Here is a 14,730-nt window from a genome sequence, read left to right as displayed (position 1 = left end):
CTAACTTTTAAGGCAGGTAGGAGAGTTACTTTTTTGGGGAGGAATGATGAAATGTTCTTGGAGGGGTGAAATGATAATAGAGCATGAAAAGCTAATTAAGAATATTTTGGCCACGTGTGTCAAGTTGCTGAGAGAAACTGGGACACAGAAAAAAAATAAATCTTGTTAGGTAACAGGATAGACAGAGAGTTTAGAAAAACAAATAATGCTCAAGTCTTAAGTAGAAAACAAAGGACTCCAAAGAGTCAAAATGACTCTTTTATTTGGAATCAGTTCACCTTGTTGGCATAGTAAAGAAGTGAAGAAAGTGAAGACCAAAGTATCATTTCTTTTTTAAAATGTTTTAATTGGTATGTTATAATCACAGTAGCAGGATTCAGTATCATATCCTCATACGTGCACATAATTTGCTCAATTTCTTGTTGGCTGAAAGTGGTAACTTCTGTATTTTTCAGTGAATTAATACCATTTGTTCAAGAAACTAATGCACTGCAATGTTTGGGGATTTTTTTTTTCCAGTTTATGTGGTTTCCTCTTAAGAATTTCTGTTTCTAAATGATGTTTCAACTACTTTCCTTATATCTCTTTTGTTCTAAAATGGAACGTGACAGCTAAGTTTTCAACTGACATTTTTTATTTCTAAATATTTAGGGGAACGTTTTCCTTCCTATGCTGGAGAGAGATAACATGCCTGCCAAGAGGCTGAGAATATTGTGAGCACTGACTAGGGTCTAGATTTATATAAGGTTCCCAGGAAGACATAGGCGAGTTCCTTGGCCAGAGAGCCTCAGATTTCCATGATGGGGAAAGAAGGCCATGTTCAACCCATGACTGTCTGATGACAGATGGGCCTTGCTAATTATACCTGTCTTCAACTAAGGTTCAGATTTACTTTATATCTTGAACATAGAGTAGATATCATCAGGGAAAACATGGACGAGTCTTTATGAGAAGAAGAATAAAAATCTGTTTCCAAGTAAATAAATGAAAGGGAAAGCTATATTTTCTTTTGAGTCTTAAGCATATGGTCTAAAACAGAAATTAAAAGAGGAATTGCAAATATATTTCTCACCGAAACATCCCTTCCCCCACAAAAGTTAATTGGATTGAGGATGTCTCTGAAAATAGTCAAAGTCTACATGGAGATTGTATATTTGCTGATAGATATACTTTAGAATGTAACAGAGAAGATCACGTTGATCATTAACATGCATTTGGTATTTGCCCTATGAGCTAATTCAGTGCCATCCCCTGATATTTCCTGTCTCCACTTTCTTTCTCACCTTTTCTCTGTCTGCCAAGTCCTTTCCACCCTCCTGCTCTACTTTAACATCAGCTTCTCTTCTGAGGCTTTCCTGGGTTACACCTTCCCATACGTTGGCTTATTCTCCCACCACTCTGCTCTCGTGGCATGGTCTTATGCTACCTTCATGTATTTCTACTCCATGGGTCTTTCTCCCTCACTAAACGACAGGCTTCTTGAGGATAGTTGTTCTTGCTTTATTTTGTATCCTTCATTCATTTACTATACAACCTTCACACATCAATTAGGCTAACACAAGTATCTTAAGTAAAATTATTCATATGGTTCCTGAACATAATTGTGTAATAAAATATGCACCAGGAAGTGAATGCTCTGGTCTCAGCCTGAGAAAGTACTTATTTTTCTCTCTCTCTCTCAGCTAAAATAAATCCATTATATTGAAAAGATTATAAATAGCCAGGGATATGAGAAGCCTTAAGCAAATAGTCAATAAAATATTTAGTATTTTCTATGTACCCAGAGACAAACGAGTGATGGTCTAAACGGTCATGGTCACCTCCCTTATGGATGTTCTAGTCTAATGATGAGAATTTCCAATTAATATGCAAATCTACAAGTATATTTACCACTTGACATCATATTAAATGCCAAGAAGAAAGCAAACAGTGATTCAAGATAAAATAGAAACTTTGGAGAAAATATGAGTTAGAAAATTGTTTTTGCTGATGAGCTTGATTTAAGACAGAGGGTGACTTCTGTTCATGCTGCTTCCTGAAAAAGTAGCTAGTTGTCAAAGGAAACATTTCTCAGCAGGAATGATAGATGAACTGGTATTAGAACCCCATCCGCATCCATTTAAGTCTTGGCTTTTCTGAGGTCACAAGGATGAGAGAGAGAGTATGACGATCTCTCTGGATCACTGAAATGTAGCTAAAGGATACTGTTAAGTTTTCAATGCAGGCAAGTAGTACAGAATTTGAGGATGCAGTGTCTCAAACAGGGCTCAGATTCACCATACTCTGCTATCTTAGGCTTCCCTGATCAGGGTGTGGGGAGCAAGCATTTTGGAGGCATAAAGAGTAAGCTTTACAGTTTGTATATGGGGAGTTTCACCAGATCATCTGAATTCTCTCCTATACTCCAGAAAAGCTGTGATATAAGCATCAGCAATTTGTACTTCAAAATGTCCACATAGACTTAGCTGGTTCAGATGTTACAGAATCAGAGGTGGGACCCCGAAACAATGCCTTTGGCTTCTTGCTAACTAGCATTATCAGACGATAGTTCTGCAATTTGAGTACAAGATGGAAGTTGGTATGAGCTAAGAAAAAGAGGAAGACAGGGCTACAAAGTCCAGGTCTTTATCATGTCATAGAATCTCAGCATTGGCCACCTTATCTGACCATCAGATTTGGTGATAAGTTTTCTGTACAAAAATCTGTCAAAAATTTTCCAACCCATGTTTGAATATCTGCATTAGAATTGATGGTTGTTAGCTCTTCTAACCATTCTATCATCTAATATGGATCTCACTGTCTTTAATAATGGATCTATTTTGGTTCTGGCCTTCTTGTACAGAGGGCCAACATGTTCCTAGCAGCTTAGTTACTTTCTGCAAAAATATTGACATGCACCCCTCACCCTTTGCTGCACATATCTGTCAATCATGAGTCACTGTTGTCAGAAGAGAACAAACTGTCTAAACTGAGTTCACTTTGGCTATGTTTAGAATGTGCAGCTCAGAGGCAGCTGGAGTTGAGAATTCAGTGGGAAACTGAAAAAAAAAATTAATGACACAATCCTTCTTGTTTCCTAAGATTTTTGCCAGAAAAAACTCCAATTCCTGTGTATGGGGGCAAGAGCTAAATTTTTGGAGGGAAGAGGTGAGGAAATGCCCCTGAGAGCATCAGAGCCAGGCTAAAACCAGAATCTGAGGGGTGGCTGGTGTTGGGATGGTCCCTGGTCAGAAAGGAACATCTAAGCTATGGCTGGATCCATGAAGTAAGAGAAAGGATTGAAGGCAGCTGGGTGAGTTTCAATGAGGTTGATGATACAAAAGAACCCCGGGGAGGTGAACTAGGAGCCAGGAAGAAAGCAGGAAGAGGAAAGATGATACGTCTCAGGTCTGTAACTTCCATAAGGGGGCCACATCTAGCCACTCATGTGTGGATGGCTGGGCACAGGGTAACAGTCCTTGTGCCTCTCTGTGGCTACATGTGGTTCTCTTTGGACTCAACCATCTGAGGCTGAGCTAGTGGGTAGGACCTATTATAACAATCTCTCAGCATGATTTCCAATCTCAAACAAGGGGAGACAGGGCCCTAACGTTAAAAAAAATAAAGAGAAATTAAGAAAGGCTCAGTGTTCTCTCTAGGACAAATTTAATTTTGGTAATCAAAATTTTAATGCAGTTTTGTTTTTCCTCTTACATTGCAAGCTGATGAACTGCTTTTCAAGACATTTATTGGCTTTAGAGAATACCAAGTGAACCCATTCTAATTATTTCTCCAAGACTCCTGCTAATATTCAAATTAATTGCCTTTAAAGATCCTTTTAACTGGTCATACAGAAATAAACACTGCAGTGAGAAACCAAGGACTGATAAGCTGAGAATTCTCAGCTCAGACAGAGAATATGGATAAAGCAGGGAAGCAATGTCCATTTCTTTCTCTTTTTATTCCCCCACAGGGGATGGCAATGTCAGTGGCTCTGACATTGTACCTCTCAGGTGGCACAGAACATGGGCTTCAGAGTCAAATATCCTGATGGTCTCATTTCAGTGCTGCCAATTGTTAGCTGAGAAAATCTGGGAGAATTGCTTAACTTCTCTGAGCCTCGATTTCTTCATCTAATATTTTGGATGAAAAGATGGTTGAGGGGATTTCAAGTAACATGAAATTCCATCATAGTGTCAGGAATGGACAAGGCACTCAGGACCTGACACTCTATAATTATCAACCACCTGTGCTGCCACAGATGCATTCATTATGGGTGAGAAATGATAAACCTAGAGTTATCTGGGACTAGGAATGTAATAAGAATGATCCTCAACAGAGTTACCTGGCTACTTTCTTGGGAGCTTTGATTTGAAGAAAGTAGCTTTGATCTGAATGAGCTCATCTATCAAGTTCACTTTGGGAGTGTAGTGCTTTCCTATCATGGATTTTGGTTAATTTTCCAAATGGAGTGCCCTCTTTCCCTCAATAAAGGGGTTCACATTTGCTAAAATCACTTTCCATTTCTGGTCCTCCTCAGCATTTCTGTTTGCATGGCATCTGAACTTACTGGCAGCTTATATTTGCCTCCAAGATGGAAGCCAATGGGTACTACCTGGGCACTTTCTGGGTGTGAAAGAGAGGCACCATTTGAACAGAAGAACACCTTTAGAACTTTCGTTTACCCTTGGCTTAGCTCACTGAAGCCTGAGAATTTAATGTATGTTTCAAGGGCTGATGAGTTACTTGAGGATGGTACTTTCCTCTTGCTCATTTTAGAATTTTACCTACAAGAACAGGGAGTAAAGACTGTTGGCTGATTGAAGTCATCTGGGTTACATATTTTAAAACCACTTAATATGAACAACTTAAATTAGAAAGCAGGAATAAACTTTTGACTTTAAGTCATATTTTGTATTTTTCAATGGAAATCTGGCACTATAAATCTATATCTATAAATATTTCCATGCTGGATGACCACACTTTTCTTGGACATTACCTTCTGGAAATCATCCAAAATATGTAAAATGCTTAAATTGCAAAAGCATTTATCATAGTTCCTTATAACAACAGTAAGTTGGAAACACACCATCCCTGCCAATTTGATTAAATATCTTTGGAAGCATCTACTTGATGAGATATTACATAATCATTGAAAAGTACAGGGACATCAAGGCTCAGTACTTTGATAAATTGCTAGTGAGAAATATTTGGTTGAAAATTGAGGTACAATGTGATTATAACTATCACACTAACATGCTTAGAAAGAAACTAGCAGGGAATATATGGAAATATTTGAAAGGGTGGAAAAATTCTTCTGCTTATTTAATTTTTCTTTATTTAATTATGTTGCCTCATTTTGTAATAAGATAAAAAGACAGGAACACTGAAAAGAAAAGGAAATAAAATTCTGGGAGTCGCTAAGGGGAGATAAAACTGCTGTTGAAGCAGATGAGGAGGTGGACAAGTAAATGCATGAAATAGTCTAGTGTTGAGTCTAGTGAAATAGTCTAGTAATAGTCTACCATGATTCTGTGGATGGTCATGAAAATAGCATTCTTTGGTGATTTCCTGTTCTTGCTTCATTATGTTTTGGTGCCTCATGGAGTTTATTGCTGAATACAATAGTCCCCTCTTCTCCTGAGGGGATACATTTGGAGGCCCCTCCTGGTTGACTGAAACTGCAGATACAGCAAACCCTAAAACTTAATGCCATTTCCATCTTAAATAAGTCCTTGTCACTCACTGTTGCAATATATTTTGCAGTTCGAGGTGTAACAGGCAGACTAGTACAATATTTGTCCTTCTTCTTCTTCACAGTTTTAGAGAGTGAAAATGTTTTCTAACCTTAGATGTCAGCATCTTCAACCTTGGCATAAGTTTTTCTTTCTATCCTTCGTAGGTCAAGAAGTTTCTTCTTTTTACTTCAAGGAAGCACTTTATGACTTTTCTCTGGCATATTCAAATTACCAGCATCACTTTTCCTGTGCTTTGGAACTGTTATTAAACAAACTAAGGGTTACTTGAGCATGATCACTGTGATACTGTGACAGTTGATCTGAAAGTATATATAACTACTCAGTGACTAAGGAGTGGGTAGTATAAACAGTATGGACACATTGGACAAAGAAATGATTCATGTCTTTGGAAGGATTGAGTGTAAGATTTCATCATGCTTTCTAGAGTGGCATGCAATTTAAAGCTTATGAATTGTTCAGGTTGGAAAGTTTCCATATAATGTTTCTGGACCACAGTTGACTGTGGATAACTGAAACTGTGGTACGTGAAACCACAGAGAAGGGAGGAGTACAATATTCACATTTGTCTGTCTGAAGCCCTTCTCCTTTAAATATTTACATAAACATGTTTCTCTGGCATATTGCTTCTCTATCTTTTGAGATTGGGTATTAGGTAGGCGAGATGGTGTGGCAAAGGTGGTAACTCTGCCACAGCATCACAGGTCACCCAAGAATTCCAGACACCACTTCACAGACTTATTTCTTAAGAACAATTCACAATCTCTGGAAATCAAGAAATTTCTTTGGAGCAATAGTTCTAGTAGAAGTCTATTTTAGTTAGCTTTCTTGTCACTGTGACCAAAAGACCTGACAGAAACAATTAGAGGGGGAAAAGTTTATTTGAGGCTCACCATTTCCGAGGTCTCTGCCCATAGATGGCCAAATCCATTGCTTTGTTCTGAGGTGAGGCAGAACATTATGGCACAAGGGCGTGGCAGAGGGAAGCAGCTCAAAACATGGAATTCAGGAAGCACAGAAAGAACTCCACTCACCAAGGACAAAATATAAATCTCAAAGTTATGTCTCTACTGGTCTGTCTCCTCCAGCCACACCCGACCTGCCTTCATTTAAAAATTAATCCACTGATTAGGTTACGACTCTAACAAACAAATCATTTCACCTCTGAACCCTGCACTTGTCTTATATATGAGCTTTGGGGGGATACCTCATATCTAAACTATAATGGGCTGGGGGACATCAGTGAGGATCAGAAGTCACTGCACATCTCCATACTTCTAGACCAAACATCTGTGCAAAGCTCTTCCCAGGAATGGAAAGTTCGTGGACTGGTCCTTGTAAAGAAGCAGGTGGTGAAACAGGTGTTAGATGTGTCTTGCCGAGCAATTTAGGCTTCTGTCTATAAAAACACAAAGCCTCTGAGTTTCAACCTCAAGGAGTTTAGACCTCAACTTCTGCTTCTCTTCTAGTTAACCAAAAGACATCATCACCAGTTACAAAGTCAGCACCATGTTTAACTCCTCAAGTGATAGGAGAAATAATAGAATTGAATAGAGAAATGATAGAATGTTGTTCTTTGGTGGAAATGGGTATTTTGATTAGCTGCAGGTCTTTCATTCAAAGGTGCCTAACTAAGCAATTGTTTGCCACTGTAGTGGAAGACCCAAGAGATTCCTTTCAAACTTCTGTAACAGTCTTTGAATAGGAAGATGACTATGACAGAATGCAAAAAGGAAAAAAAAATGACGTGTGTGGGGGGAACTTTTTGTATGCTACTTAGGCATATCATTCTCTCAAATGGATTTCTGCAGTTGATTTTTATTGTTGTATTTCACCTGTTCCTGATATTTTTAGACAGCTTTGTTTTCTTTCTTTCTTTCTTTTTTTGTTTTTTTTTTTTTTGTTTGTTTTTTAGCTACCCTGAGATGGTCCTTAATGTGGGAGCTGTCATCCCAGAGTCTTTTGTCAATACATTTTGGATAAACTGCTGTTTGATTTTCCCATAGTGAGTGATTAAAGTGACTGCTGCTATTCTTTTTCAGCAAAAATAACAAAATGTAATTGGCTGTAAGGCTATTTCAAAGGCAGGGTAGCCATTTACCCACCAACAATCTCATGTTAGGAAATCTGTTCTGTCTCTTCTAGTTGTGTTGGATACCCATGCTGGCTCTGTCCTGGAAGGGCGAGTATCAGGGTGGACTTAAATCAGGGCTCTGCTATATAGATGCTGGCTTCCACCTCCCTGGGTCTCTGGAGTCCACCTGTAGCAGTGCCACATCATGGGAACAGTTCTGGAACGAAACCCAGGACCTGGGATTTAGCTACCATCCAGTTGTGTTAAGGTCCTTGCATGGGCTCAGTGTCTTCCTCACTTTAACAGCAGTCGTGATCACCATGCTTCACTCTATCACTATGCTTCCGTGATTTTTGCCTTCTGATCTATGGTACAAGTGTCCATTCTGCTTTGGAGGCACAGTGGGAACAGGGATGGGTCTGCAGAAGGGTGAGAGAAAAGCAAGATGATAGTGGGAAGCACTGTGAAGACAATGAGTAGGGTTGGTTCCCTTGTATGGAGTGGTCAGGGGTAGGATCCATGGGCCCATCTGTTCAACGTGCAGTAGGAGAAAAGGAATCCAAGGACAGAGTCAAGAGCAAAGAAGAATGAGTGATAAGATCAGAAAGACCTTTTATCTGGGTCTCCCAGAGCTCTTGAGTATTGCCACTGAGCTGTCCAGATAGTACTTCTCTGCTCTGCCCCAGACATGAGGGTAGTCATTAGTACTGTTGAGTCTCTGTCTTTTTGGGGGGATATGGGTGCAGGAGTGCTGGGGATTGAACCCAGGGCCTTGCACATGATAAGCATATGATCTATCACTGAGTTACCTCCACCTGCTCTGTCTTATTTCTTTATATTTTTACCTCTCCTTCCTCATCACCAAGGTTCAGGTTAGACACAGACTCTCTCTTTTTAAATGATGACTTTACTGAGATGACTCACCAAATATAATATTTGTCCTTTCTTTATTTTTAATTTATTTTTTATTGGCATATTGTACATAATAATGAGATTTGTTACATATTCCTACATGCACAGGGAAAGAAAACTCACCCTTTTAAAGCATACAATTCAATTGGGATTTAGAATATTCACAAACCTGTAGACATAATTTCTCCTTTTTATAAGTAGAAGAAGGAACAAATTATAAATCATTCATATTGAGCATAATTTCAGATGTTGACTTTTTATTATTTTCTTTTTAAACTTGTTTATGCACTATGATTGCTTGTTTGTTTTCTGTTTTCTTTTTTCCTTCCTGCCTCTGATTGGATTGATTTGGTTTGCTGTGCTTCATTTTTTCCTTTGAGTAATTTGTAAGCCAGATACCAACTTCTGTTCACCAAGCAATTGCTCTGAAATTTTCATCAAGAATTTAATCTCACACTTTACAATTTCTCGTCAATTAAATGGCAATATCAACTTCCTTCCTGGTTAAAAAAAAATGTTGGCATACACCCTTTGTTTTATGTTCCCCACTCTCACTATGTTGAAACCCATAGGAATTTTAATTTTGTGCTGTCATTAACATTTTAGATTTAGTTGTGTTGTTTCACTTATACTTTAGTTTACTACTGTATTTTTTGGCATCCTATATATTTTCTTTTTTTTTCTTTTAGCTGGAATATACATTCTTAATTCAGGGGATATCCCAGAGAGATAAATATTCTGAGTATTTGTGTGTCAGAGCATGCCTCTCTTCTTCACTCTCTTGAATACTAATTTGGTAGAAAGAAGAATTTCCAATTCAAAATAGTATTTCAAATCCATTCAGATATTTTTCCAACGTTCAATATGTCAAACTCTGATGACTGTTTATAATTTTTTTTTCATAGATTTTCTGATGTTTCTGTGCTCTCTGGGAACTTGGAAGAAGTCTGGTTTCATTCATTCAGCAATTGTTTATCAAGAGGCTGTTACACAAAGGCACTGTTCCAGATTCTAAAGGTAAAAATGTGAACAGAGCAGATATCTTGTCCTCATGTTGCTTGAATTCCAGTGGAAGGAGCAACAAGGAAAACAAACACAGGAGAAAACCATGTGCTATGTCATTAGCAAATTTATTTTGGTTCTTGGTTTCAGAGGTTAGTCTGCAGTTAGCTGAGTCCATAACTCAGGGCCCAAGGTGAGGCAGATCATCATGGCGGCGGGGTGTGTTGCATGATCACCTCATGCTCACCTCATGGCTGCAGGGAAAGATGGGGTGTAGGGAGCACAGGAACAGCCACAGGAAAGGTAAACGCTTCCAGGGCATGCTCCCAGTGACCCACTTCCTGCATCCATACCCACCTGCCTACAATCACCACCCAATTAGTTCATTCAAACTGGGATGGATGGATTAGATTCTTGTAAATCATTGTAAATGATTGTAAAAATAGAATCATTTTGATTCCAAAGATGCCTGCATTAACCCAGGAGCTTCTGGAGAACACCTCATATCCAAATCATAAGAGGTGTGCTGGTTACAAGTGGCTAAGTATCAACATTAAAGAAAATTACTGAAAAAGTGAACTGTGACTGGAGGCATTAAGGAGGTGAGCATGTAAGTACTGGGATTTCTGGGAAAAGAGGAGCCACATAGAAAGAACTTCATGTGAATAGGACCTGAGGCAGGGCATGCCAGTGCTGTTTGAAGAAAGCAAGTAGTTATCATGTTTATTTGGCATATATTAATGAAGTGGAAACTTATAGGAGGTAAGATCAAAGATATAGAGAATGAGAAGGATCACTTACATCCAGAAGGACTGTATAGACCATTTCTAAATCTTAATTGGACCCTGAGTAAGATGAGAAGCCATTGAGGATTGGGAGAAGAAGGATGGCATTTTCTGCCTTATCTTTAGAGAGATTACTTTGGTTATAGAGTTGTGAATACACTGTAAGAGAAACAGTACAGTAAGAGAGTAGAATAAGAGAGGATTCCTGAGTTTGCTGTTATGATCCTAGGAATCAGTGATGTGACTTGAACCACAGTCATAGCAATGTGCATGGTGAGAGGTAGACCAATCTCAGATTTACTTAATTTAATATTTTGTAATATTATAATTTAGAAATAATTTTTACACAGGACATTTACAGAAATGTTGTAAGCATGGTATAAGGAACTTCAATGCCTGCTTTGCCTAAATCCCCAATTTTAATTTTTACTACATTGACTTTTCATATTTATATACATATTATATGTAATATGTCTATTATAATTTCTTGGATCAATCTGAAAAGAAACCAAGGACATGATGCTTTTATCCCTATGATATGCAGTGCACATTTTCTAAAGACAAGATATTCTTTTATATAACTGCATACAATGATCAAGTTTAGGAGAGTAGCATAGATGAAATTCTTTTACTTAATCTGCAGGCTCTGTTAATATTTTGCAATTATACCAGTAATGTCCTCTATATAAAAATAATCGTACCTAGAAATCCTAGTGGACTATTACGTGTGAAAGGGGATAGAAATGGTGGTGAATTTGGGAAAAAAACAAAAAATCAGGGAAGAATGCCAAGCTTTCAATAAAGCAACTGGAAAGTGAAGTCACTACTAACAGAGGCTGGGAGGTCTTTGAAGGAACAACTTTTGTGTCTATCTGGGAATGTGGGAGTGGTATCCAGCTTTGAAGTTTGAGATGCTCATTAAACATCAATGTGAATATGAAAATGTGTTCTCTGTGATTTGACATTCCATCTTCATTTGTCTAAATATGAGAATTTTCTATTAGTTTAGCACAGTATTAGTAGGCTCTTTCAAAACAAAAATTTCATCTTTTTATGCATAGTAAATATTCTTACTTATTTAAGTATTCCACTTCATTTTTCTGTCTCCTGGTTGTTGGAACTTCTAGTTTTGCCCTAGGAGTTTCTTACCTTTTCTTTTTATCTTTCATCCCTTGACCTTTTGGTTATTATTATTCCATCTTTGTAGATCTATTTGAATATTCTTGTAAGTTCACTGATTGTGAAGAAGGACATTTTTTAAAAAAACTTCAGTAACAATGGAGTCTTTTTTTTTAACATCATTCTCTTTCCTCTGAGGGCATTTATAGATGTTTTGCCTTTTTAGCTTACTAATTAGTCTTGGTTCTTTTGCCTGAGGAATTTGGTCTCCATCTAATGTGGCATTTATTTTCCTAAAACATTTAGTGATTATTTCTTTTCTTTTTATGTTTGTACTTGATCTGATGATCTCACCACTTGCCATGACGAATCTCAAGCACAAATTTTCCTTTCCAACCCAATTTTTGTTTAGTTTGTAACTGGCGCTGACTGATGCTAATCCTAATACTATTTAAACTTGACTGACATAATGGCCAGCTAATGATATCATGCTTCTGTCTTGCCCTTCTCTAACTCTTCCTTTATTATCAAAATGTTTTTGAAGTTGAAATGTTGAATGCTATTTGAGATTATAAAATCCACTGCATCTCATATTTTTCAGTATAGAATAGGAAATCTTGAGTGTGGCAACATAGTGGGTAAGCCTCATCTGCAGGCACTCGTCTGTATTTCATTAATGTAGTTTAAATTTCAGGTGTTTCTGGCTGTTGGTAATCCCCTAAACATGCATCCACTCTTTACTCTGACTCTTTGCTTGAGTGCTTTATCTTTTCTCTATGTCCAGAACTTCAATTCATCCTTCAAGATTGAGTACCCATCAAATACCTGTACCCATTTTGATACCTTTACTGTGACTAGATCTTAAAATAACTACCCTCTTTTCTGAAATTTTATAGCACTTTTTTACTTCCCTATAGGGGTTTCTTTAATAATCTACGTATCTCTATCTCTCTTGCCAAATGGAAAGAGATATAAATGCAATGATGTTTACTCAATTTCTGAATCTTTCCTGCCTACTATACAATAAACATTTAAAAATTATATTATTTGTTTAATAAGTGAAGTGAGAAATCCAAGATTATAGGTGCTCTTTTGTTTTGAAAAGGGTAGAAGTCCTGGTAACTGTGGTCTATACACTTATAAGGATGTGGATTGCTTAACATTATTTTGGAGGATTCTGAAAACTTTGTAGGACTCTAATTTAGTAGGCTGGTCTCTGATGTTGGTTGTATCGTAGATTTTTGTAAAACAACCACAGAAACCAGTTCCGTGTCTCACTTCTGAGGTTGGGGTAGTCTTTGGGCAATGGAGGAATGACCACTGAGGCCCAAGAAACATTGTGGGCAAGGCAAATGTGGGAAGGGAACTGGCAAGACACAAGGAAATTACCATGAACCAAGTCTTAGGTAAATCCAAGGAGCTCTCCTGTGTGTGTGGGTTGAAGTTAGAACAAAAGAAGAAAAAATCATGCAGGCAAGATGACAGAATCCTAGTGCTCTACCAGGATTGGGAGAGGCTGTAGAGCTACAAAAACCAATGGACCCTGTTCCAATATATTGTGCTAATAGGTAAATCAGGAGATGGATCTATCTATCTATCAAGATATATACAGAATGAAATATGTTCTTTTAGAAACCGAAGTGTTTTAAGTAGGAAAATGAGAGTGGACGGGACTCAAGCAAACTTGAGTTTGAGGCAAGACTTCATTCTAGACTTCTGAAGTCAATTGCAGAGAAAAAGAAGAGATCCCTGCCTAGGAGGGAGAGGTTCATGCCTAGGATGAGGTGGTCCACACATTGCCAGAGAGGCAGCCATGCTTCCTTGGGAGAGCTTGCTAAGGACCCATCGTTTATTTCTGGGATCCTGACATTAGTTACTGGTCTTGAACCAAATGTGGCTCTATCAAAGAAAGTAATGAAGTCAATAATTTTTCATCATTATTTTATTCATTCAACTAACAACCTGTGTCCACTATTTTAGAAAATTATGCTAACATTGAAGGAAATTCAAAATTAAGAGGTCCATAAGTGACTAAAATATGAAATAAGGAAGGAAGAAAGTAATTGAGAATGTCTGCAGGGCTAGGCAAGGACTCCTGAAGGATGTGGAATCTGAGTTTGCACATCAGGGATGTATAATAGCATGAGAAAAGGGCAGAATATTTTGGAAAGAGGAAATACAATGAAGACACATGGGTGAGATATCAAAACTGAATGATAAAGTAAATGTTAATGTTTTTTTTTTTTTTAAATCCCTGGTTCCTTGTATTGGTAATGGATTGTTTCCAAGACACCCATTGCCTTCTTCAAGTCTTAAATGAATTGGCTGCCTTTGTTGGAAAATGGTTCATATTGTACTAAACAGCTAACTAGGTAAATAGCTAAAATATTTTAATCACTTTTTGATGTAAAGGCCCAAATTCAGGAAAATACCATAGTTGGCTCAGAGCCTGAGAATGACAACAGCATTGCTGCTGGGACCTTCAGAGCCTCTCTTCCTCTATCCTCTTCCTCCTCCTTCCTGCCCCTTTCGTTTGTTTTCCCCACCTCCTCCTTTTTTCTCTTGTCTTCCTTCTCTTTCCTTCCATCATCTTCTTGACACCCTATTTTTTTTCTTTCATGAGTTTGTTGAATCATTACAGAAACACTAACCACTCACCTTGTGTCAAATTCTGGGCTAGTGCATATGTTATTATTATTTTTTCTGTGAAAATTAGGTGTGAGGTGGAGTTTTTAAGTCATAAAAGTATGTCTACAACATTCTATACTAGATGCCTCCTAGGTTTTTTTTTTAAATTCCTTTTTTTCCTCTTCAGAGTGTCCATATCCCAAAGCTCAGGGGAAATAATAAAATTTGAGCCTAAATATTAAAAAATTAAAATTCATATAATCCAAACTTAACACTCAGGGGAAGAAATGGCCTCTCATTTAAGAGGGTGTTTGTTTCATCACAGTTGGTGAGTTTTGCATGTAATGCACTTTAAATCCAGGAACAGTGCTGGTCCTTGAACATGGTGACTATGGGTGCTGGCTCAGTTGTTCCGGGTACCCAGGTCCTGGATGTGATATTCATCTCTCAGGCCTGTCTGTCACATACCCAGTAA

The 14,730-nt window shown here is 37.9% G+C and overlaps 1 long non-coding RNA gene across 1 annotated transcript in view; it reads left to right on the top strand.

Moving 5' to 3' along the window:
* Positions 1-9,723, top strand: part of LOC144370179 (uncharacterized) — a 35,214-nt gene extending 25,491 nt beyond the window's left edge. Inside the window, exon 3 of the long non-coding RNA XR_013430094.1 lies at positions 9,627-9,723. This is a non-coding gene — a long non-coding RNA (uncharacterized LOC144370179). The remainder of the gene's footprint in view (positions 1-9,626) is intronic.
* Positions 9,724-14,730: the final 5,007 nt, after the last annotated feature.

This window comes from Ictidomys tridecemlineatus, chromosome 2 (genome assembly GCF_052094955.1).
Source record: "Ictidomys tridecemlineatus isolate mIctTri1 chromosome 2, mIctTri1.hap1, whole genome shotgun sequence".
In the NCBI taxonomy this organism is placed as follows: domain Eukaryota; kingdom Metazoa; phylum Chordata; class Mammalia; order Rodentia; family Sciuridae; genus Ictidomys; species Ictidomys tridecemlineatus.
The sequence above is the reverse complement of the archived record's forward strand: the minus strand, read 5'-3'. Positions and strand labels throughout refer to the sequence as shown.